Raw genomic sequence first — 7572 nt, 5'->3', positions numbered from 1 at the left:
AGAAGTTATATCTTAAGAAGCATGCCAATATCATATATATTTTTAATTATGAGGTTGATATATTTTTGATATATAAAATTTTAGATGGTAATGTCAGTGTCCCCTCAAATAATACCTGCATACTCTTGACATTTTACTTGATATTCAACTTAACTATAAATATGTTTTGATTAATTTATCTATATTAAATTGATGAGGGAGCAGGAAGCTGGCTGAGGACAAAGCAAAAGCTGAAACTTTGCACCCCCTCTCCACCCACTCCTCTCCCTTTGGTAATGTGTGTGACATTCCTCAGGCACCCCTGATAAACAACTTGCAGAGATCACAATCCTGCAAAATGGGAGTCTCCCTTGGTTTACAAATGTCCTAGAGATCTACAAAGAAATTACCTTATCAATAGCACAAATTTCCAGAGGCAAATAACTCAGTTCCTCAAGCCCTAATGTCTCCCTCCCCACCATAAACAAAACTGGAGGAGGCTGAAGTAGAAGGGAATATAAATATAGTTAAATCTCTTCTAAACCTAAATCTCACTAGCAAAGACGATTGATTATGACATCCCACCAAGAACCTCCCAACTATCTTGGTGTTAATGGTTGGCTTAAAGACAACATTGATCAAGCACAAGGGCAAGGCTTCCTGTACGCCTCTGGTAGGCCTCCAATATGATATCTTGGCACCTCGTAGGCCCTCTTTAGCATATGAAAACTCCGTTGAAACCTTCCTTCCCCTCACCTTCCCCCAACCACAGGGTACATAACCTGCCATCCCTCACAACCCAGGGAAGCAGCTCTTCCTGCCCATGGGTCCTGTCGCCGTGCTTTAATAAACCACCATTTTGCACCAAAGATGTCTCAAGAATTCTTTCTTGGTCATCGGCTTCGGACCTCAGCCCACCAAACCTCACCTACGTTCTAGGACTTCATCAAAATCATCATTATTATTATTATACCATATATTACCATGATATATCTGTTTAAACCATAACATAAAGCAAGTTCTGGTAAGAATTCTTTGTTAGTGCTAGTCTAAAAGGGGGGCCTTCAAAAAGACTGCAGTAATGCACTGCAGAAAGATCATAGGTTTTAAAACCAGAAATTCTGATATCAGATCTGTTTAGATGATTCTTGCTGTGTGCCTATGAGCAAGCTAATTAAATAATCTGAACCCATGTTTTCTCATCTATGAAATAATGTTTACAGTCCTTATTTTTTATCATTTGTCTTGTGAACTAATTGAATAACATATGTGAGGTACCTGTCACATCATAAATTCTAAATACTAATTTCTTCTTTATTTTCAAATGATTTTGAATTACAATTAAGAAAATTGAAATCAATTCATGTGCTTCAGAAATTGTTAGTTGTTGAATTTTTGAGTGTGCATGTTTTCAAATTTCCCTTTACATGTATACAGGAAGGAAGGAAGGAATAGAAAGAGAGAGAAGGAAGGGGGTGGGGGAAGGAAGGAAAAGAGGAAGAGAAGGGAGGGAGGGAGGAAAGGAAATGAGGGTTTTTCAGAGAAACAGAACCAGTAGAATAGGTAGGTAGATAGATAGATAGATAATTAGCTTATTGTGATTAAGGAGCTGAGAAGTCTCACAATCTGCAGTCAGCTATTTGTAGACCCAGAAGATGTAATTTCAGTCCCAATCTGAAGGCCTGAGAACAATCAATAATATAAATTCTAGTCCAAAAGCTGGCAGAATTGAGACACAAGAATAATCAAGTGTTTCCTTTCCAGTTTCATGACAGGAAAAAGACCAGTGTTCTAGCTCAAGGCCGGCAGTCAGGAGGAGTGCCCCTCTTATTCAGGGGAGGATCAGCCTTTTTTTTTTTTTTTTTTTTTATTCAGAACTTCAACTGATTGAATGAGGGCCACTCACATTAAGGAGAGCAATCTGCTTTACACAGTCCACCAATTCAAATGTTAATCTCATCAAATACACCTAGAATAGTGTTGACTAAAATATCTGGGTACCCATTTTCCAGCCAAATTAACACACAAAATTAATCATCACAGGAGTAGAGATGGCATGCTTACTTTTTGACAATGGACAGTTTAGTGTGGTTTTACTTCTGATAATTTCTAACTCCAGAAATGGCCTCTGAAGCATAGGTCATTTCCTTGGGAATTAATTGCTATACTAGGGTTAATGGCCCACAGCAATGAACTTTCTGAGACAGCCATTAATCTGCCTTGATTATTATTGCTTAATTACTAACTCAAGTCTCCTCCTCCATATATAAGCTGAGTATCTCAGCTCAAGATCTGCCATTTTAAAATGTCCGTTCATGATTCTTTGGGGCATATTAGAAACTAATGTTGAAAACAGAAGGTAAATTAAGATAATCACAAGCACAATAACTGATTTTATATTCTAAAATAAATGTTACTTTATTATTTTATTTCACTAATGGTATTAACATTGATATCATTCATATTTAAAAAGTAATTTTAAAAAAGCAATTTTAATATGTTATTTACTATCCAGGCATTTTGGAGATTATATTGTTTCAGTGATGCTTTTCTTTCTACATTTTTATACGTAGGTATAATATCTAGCATGAAAAGTTAGTAGTATGGCATAATGTTATTTCAACGTATCTCACACTTATTTTATATACTATTAATGGTGCATTTCAGTCATAAAAATTTAAGCTTAAATTGTTTATATTAGAATTTCACATCAAAAACTAATGGTGTACTATATGCTGGCTAATTGAACATAATAAAAAATAAAGTAATTCTTTTTTTTTTTTTTTAAAGATTTTATTTATTTATTTGAGAGAGAGAGACAGAGAGAGCACGAGCGAGGAGAAGGTCAGAGAGCGAAGCAGACTCCCCATGGAGCTGGGAGCCTGATGCGGGACTCGATCCCGGGACTCCAGGATCACGCCCTGAGCCGAAGGCAGTCGTCCAACCAACTGAGCCACCCAGGCGTCCCAAAAATAAAGTAATTCTTAAAAAAATTTAAAAATAAACACTAAAACAAAAAAAGCAAAAAAATTTTTTTTTCAAAAATTTAAGCTTAAATTGTTTATATTAGAATTCCACATCAAAAACTAATGATGTACAATATGCTAGCTAATTGAATATAATAAAAAAAAGTAATTCTTTAAAAAATTTAAAAATAAACACTAAAGCAAAAAAAACAAAAAAGTTATTCACATTAAATTTAGTTGCCCAAAATTCTAAATTAAAATGAGTTTGCAAAATCTTCTCCAAAGAAATAAAGTCATAAAGGTAGACCTCTCAGCATAAATGCTGAGACCTAGAGAAGAGAATCTTCAAAAGTAAAAGCAACATGTATATGCTGCCTCTCCCTGGGATGAGAGCTTTCTTTCATCATTTAATTCTCATTTCAATCCATTAAATTAGTTTCTGTTGTTTATACCTTAAATAGTAGAAACTGAGACTCACTTAAGTTAAATGATTTACTCCAACTCCCGTAGTTAGTGGTAAAGCAAAAATTTTAAATTGTCTCTGATTCCAAATCATTTGCACTTTGGATTTAGGAATTATGGATGTGGGGCAGAGGGAACTTTTTAGCAATCCTCCATTTTATTGAACAGAATTATAAAATGTATAATGAAAAATATATCTCTGCCTTCTTTCACATGCCCTATTTGTCCTCTAAAGGCAACTTCTGCCAATTATATGAACTGCTCCTTCTTATATTTAGCTCTGTTGTTTCCAGCTAATACATTTATATAAGCATGCTTACTCTCTTGATTTTATTAATAATTTATTGATGCCTATTAATAGGAAGCATTATCACATGAACCACTTCTGTTTCCCCTCTCCCCCCAAAGTATTCTTATATTAAATCAGTATATAGTATGTACATTATTTTTGAGTATGCAAATATTTTTTTCATTTCTGTGCCAATCTGTGTCACTGCTAACATTAAATTACATACAATAAACAACTTTTTTTTTTTCCTGGAGTTATTAGTTGTTTCAGTTCTTTTGTGTTTTGTTTGTTTGTTTGTTTTTAAGATTTCATTTATTTATGTGACAGGCAGAGAGGCAGGCAGAGAGAGGAGGAAGCAGGCTCCCTGATGAACAGAGAGCCTGATGCCTGGGATCATGACCTGAGCTTAACCCACTGAGCCACACAGGCGCCCCGAGTTGTTTCAGTTTTAATTTGCTCAGTTTTCAGTGTACTTATCAGTAATTCTTTCCAAATCCTCTCATAGAATCCCGATGCCATTTTCTAAATGTTGAAATATATCAGATAATGTTATTCTTCCAAAGGCAACCTATATATCTTCAGGGGTTCTACATCCTCCTGCTTTATACTTAACTGGTTGCTCCTTAGGCTGTATATACAGTCTCAATATAATATGAGACTCTGTTTAACATTATCTTTGTGATTCTTTTCACCTCTTTCTGCTATTGGATTTCTTATTTTCTGGATGTGTTAGCTTCCTCTTTACAAGTGGTAAACCTTTTTTCAGGTCTTACATTTGTGAAAATGTTTATCTTGATTGATAATCTAGCTGGATATAGAATTATGCTAATAAAAAAATTCTTCAGAACTCTAAAGGCATGGTTCATTTCTTGTGAGGTTGCATGCTGCTTATGAGAGGACCAGTACAATTTTGATTCAGGTTTTCATATATGTGTAAGCTTTCTTTATTTCATTTAAAAATGCTCTGACATTGAGAACTTTAGGTGTTCTCTATTTCTTCTGTTCTAAAATTTCAGTATGGTGTGCTTTCTTGTGGTTCTTTTTTCATTTGCTGTTCTTTGCAGTGAGACCTTACAATATGCAAACTCCGATCCTTCAGTCCTTAGAAATATGCTTACATTATCTTTCTTAAATTCCTTCTCTTTGTTTAATCCTCTTTGTCTTTCTGAAATTATATTTAATGAATTTTGACCTCATTGTTTCTTTAGTTTTCTTTTTTCACCTATGTCCATTTGTGACACGGTGTACTGTGCTTTATAGTAAGAAGTATATTATTTTGTCTTTGTCTTTGTTTCTGGCACAAGAGCTCCTAAAACCCCTGGAATTTCCTAAGTGATGAGAACTGTGAAAGTGTCTTTTGTTATGTGAATGAGGTGGCTGCTGGGCTTTTTGTTTGTCTGTTTGTTTATGTTCATTTAGCCAACATATAGTACATCATTAGTTTTTGATGTAGTGTTCAGTGATTCATTAGTTGGGTATAACACCCAGTGCTCACCACAGCATGTTCCCTCCTTCCTACCTATCACCCTGTTACCCTATCCCCCTATCCTCCTCCTCTCTGAAACCCTTGGTTTGTTTCTGGGGTCCCTAGTCTTTCATGGTTCATCTCCCTCTATAATTCCCGCCCTTCAGTTTTCCCTGCCTTCCCCTATGGCCCTCCGTACTATTGCTCATGTTCCACATATGAGTGAAACCATATGATAACCGTCTTCCTCTGCTTGACTTACTTCACTTAGTGTAGTCCTCTTCAGTTGCATCCATGTCTTTGCAAATGGTGAGTATTCATCCTCTCTCATGGCTGAATCATATTCCATTGACTTTTGGACTGTAGGTACAGATGAGGCCAGTTGCCAGGGAGCCTACCATGTGATTAGAGGGTTGGAACTTTAAGTCCAACCTCACCCAATTTCCAGGGAGAGGCAAGGATCTGGAGGTTGAATCAATTGCCAGTAGCCAATGATTTAATCAATCATGTCTATGCACTGAAGCCTCCTTAAAAGCCCCCGAAGGACTGAGTTTGGAGAGCTTCTGGGCTGGTGAATGTGTAATGGTGTAGGAGAGTCGTGGACCAGGAGAGGACGTGGAAGCTCTGTGCCCTTTCCACATGCCTTTCCTGTGTATCTCTTCCATCTGGACGTTCATCTGTATTCTTTACATATCATTGTATAATAAACTGGTAAATGTAAGTAAACTGTTTTCCTGAATTCTGTGAGCTACTCTAGTAAGTTAATTGAACCTGAGGCAAGGTGCCATGGGAGCCTCAATTTGTAGCCAAATCCAAATCAGATAGAAGTTATGGGTAACCTGAGGATGTACTGTTTGTGACTAGTATCTGAGTAGGGGGCAATCTTGTGGAACTGAGACAGGAAAACTGAAGGGACCCCATTTAAAAAGCTGTGGGTTTTTTTTTTTTTTTTTTTTTTTGCTCCTTTTCCAGTTTCTCTTCTTGCTGGGACCTGTACCATTGTCTGAATTTGCACATGCCTTGTAATGGAAATAGCATATGTCCTAGTAAGGGACAAAGAGATTATGATATCTTTGGAGACTTCTAGCACTATAGATAACATCTAAGGAGTGACAAGGTGGGGTCCTTGTAAATGTTCTCCAAGACCACTGATTCCAAACAGCTTGACCCAAGACTCCTGGCTTCAGGGAATGCATGACTTATGAAGGACACCTGGGCCTTGCCCTTGTTAGGGCCAGTTCCTGGATGGCTAAGAGGACACATACACCAGACCACAATTGCCAGTAAAAATCCCAGATACCAAGCAAAGAAAAGATTCATGTTTTTTTTTTTTCCAAGTCCCTTCGACACCCTCTCCCTCTCTCTATGTATATATATACAGATATATATACATATACATGTATACACACACACACAGAGGGAGAGAGATCTTCAATAATTTAGTGAATTGCTTTTACTTCTTGCTGGTTCACATTTGATCTCCATACTGTTGTGAAGCCAAGGACCCTCTTGGCTAACCTATGGAACCCCTCTCTGGCTTGTCAGACCCAGCCTGCCTGTATCAAAACTAGGCCCTTAACCTTGGGGATCTGATACTGTCTCCATGTAGATAGTGTTAGATGGAATTAAATTCTAGTACACTAACTGGTATACTAAGTATTGCTTGTTGAAGGTGTACGAACCCCACCCCCACACACACATTTTGGAATTGGGTCCCAGAATTTTAAAGACTACCCCATTGACTTGTCTTAGCTTATTTTTTAACTTTTTTAAAGGCATTTTTAAAACATTTACTGATTTTTTATGTCTTCTATAAGGATTTTATTGTCCATTTTTAACTTCATTATTTTCAAGTTAAATTCACTGGTTTATAAATTACATTCATTGAAATTTATACCCTTTAAATGTAGAGTTGTATGAGTTTATGAAATAATGGAACAGACACTACCACAATCAAAGTATAAGGCATTATCATCATGCAAAAAGTTCTCTTTTGCCCCATTGTTGATCAATCTCTTTTACCCACCCACTGATATGATTTTGGTTTCTGTATTTTTGCCTTTTCCAGAATGTTACATAAATGGAATCAAATTACAGCCAATATTTTGTGTGTTGCATTGGTCAATAGCAAAATGGTTTGAGATTCATTTACACTATTGAATTCATCAAGAGTTTACACCTTCTCAGTGCCAAGGAGCATTATATTCCTGGATGTACCATAATTTTATAATTTGCCCATTAATTGATAGACCTTGAGTTGTTTCTTATAAACAACAAATGGACATTCACATTCAAATCAAGGTTTTCTGTATGAAAATGTGTTTTGTTACTCTTGAACAAATGCCTTAGAAAAGGTATTATTGGGTTGTATGATAAATATATGTTTAACTTTCAAGACACTGCCAAAAGCT

This window comes from Neovison vison, chromosome 5, assembly GCF_020171115.1.
Source record: "Neovison vison isolate M4711 chromosome 5, ASM_NN_V1, whole genome shotgun sequence".
In the NCBI taxonomy this organism is placed as follows: Eukaryota; Metazoa; Chordata; class Mammalia; order Carnivora; family Mustelidae; genus Neogale; species Neogale vison.
Note: the sequence above shows the minus strand (reverse complement) of the source record.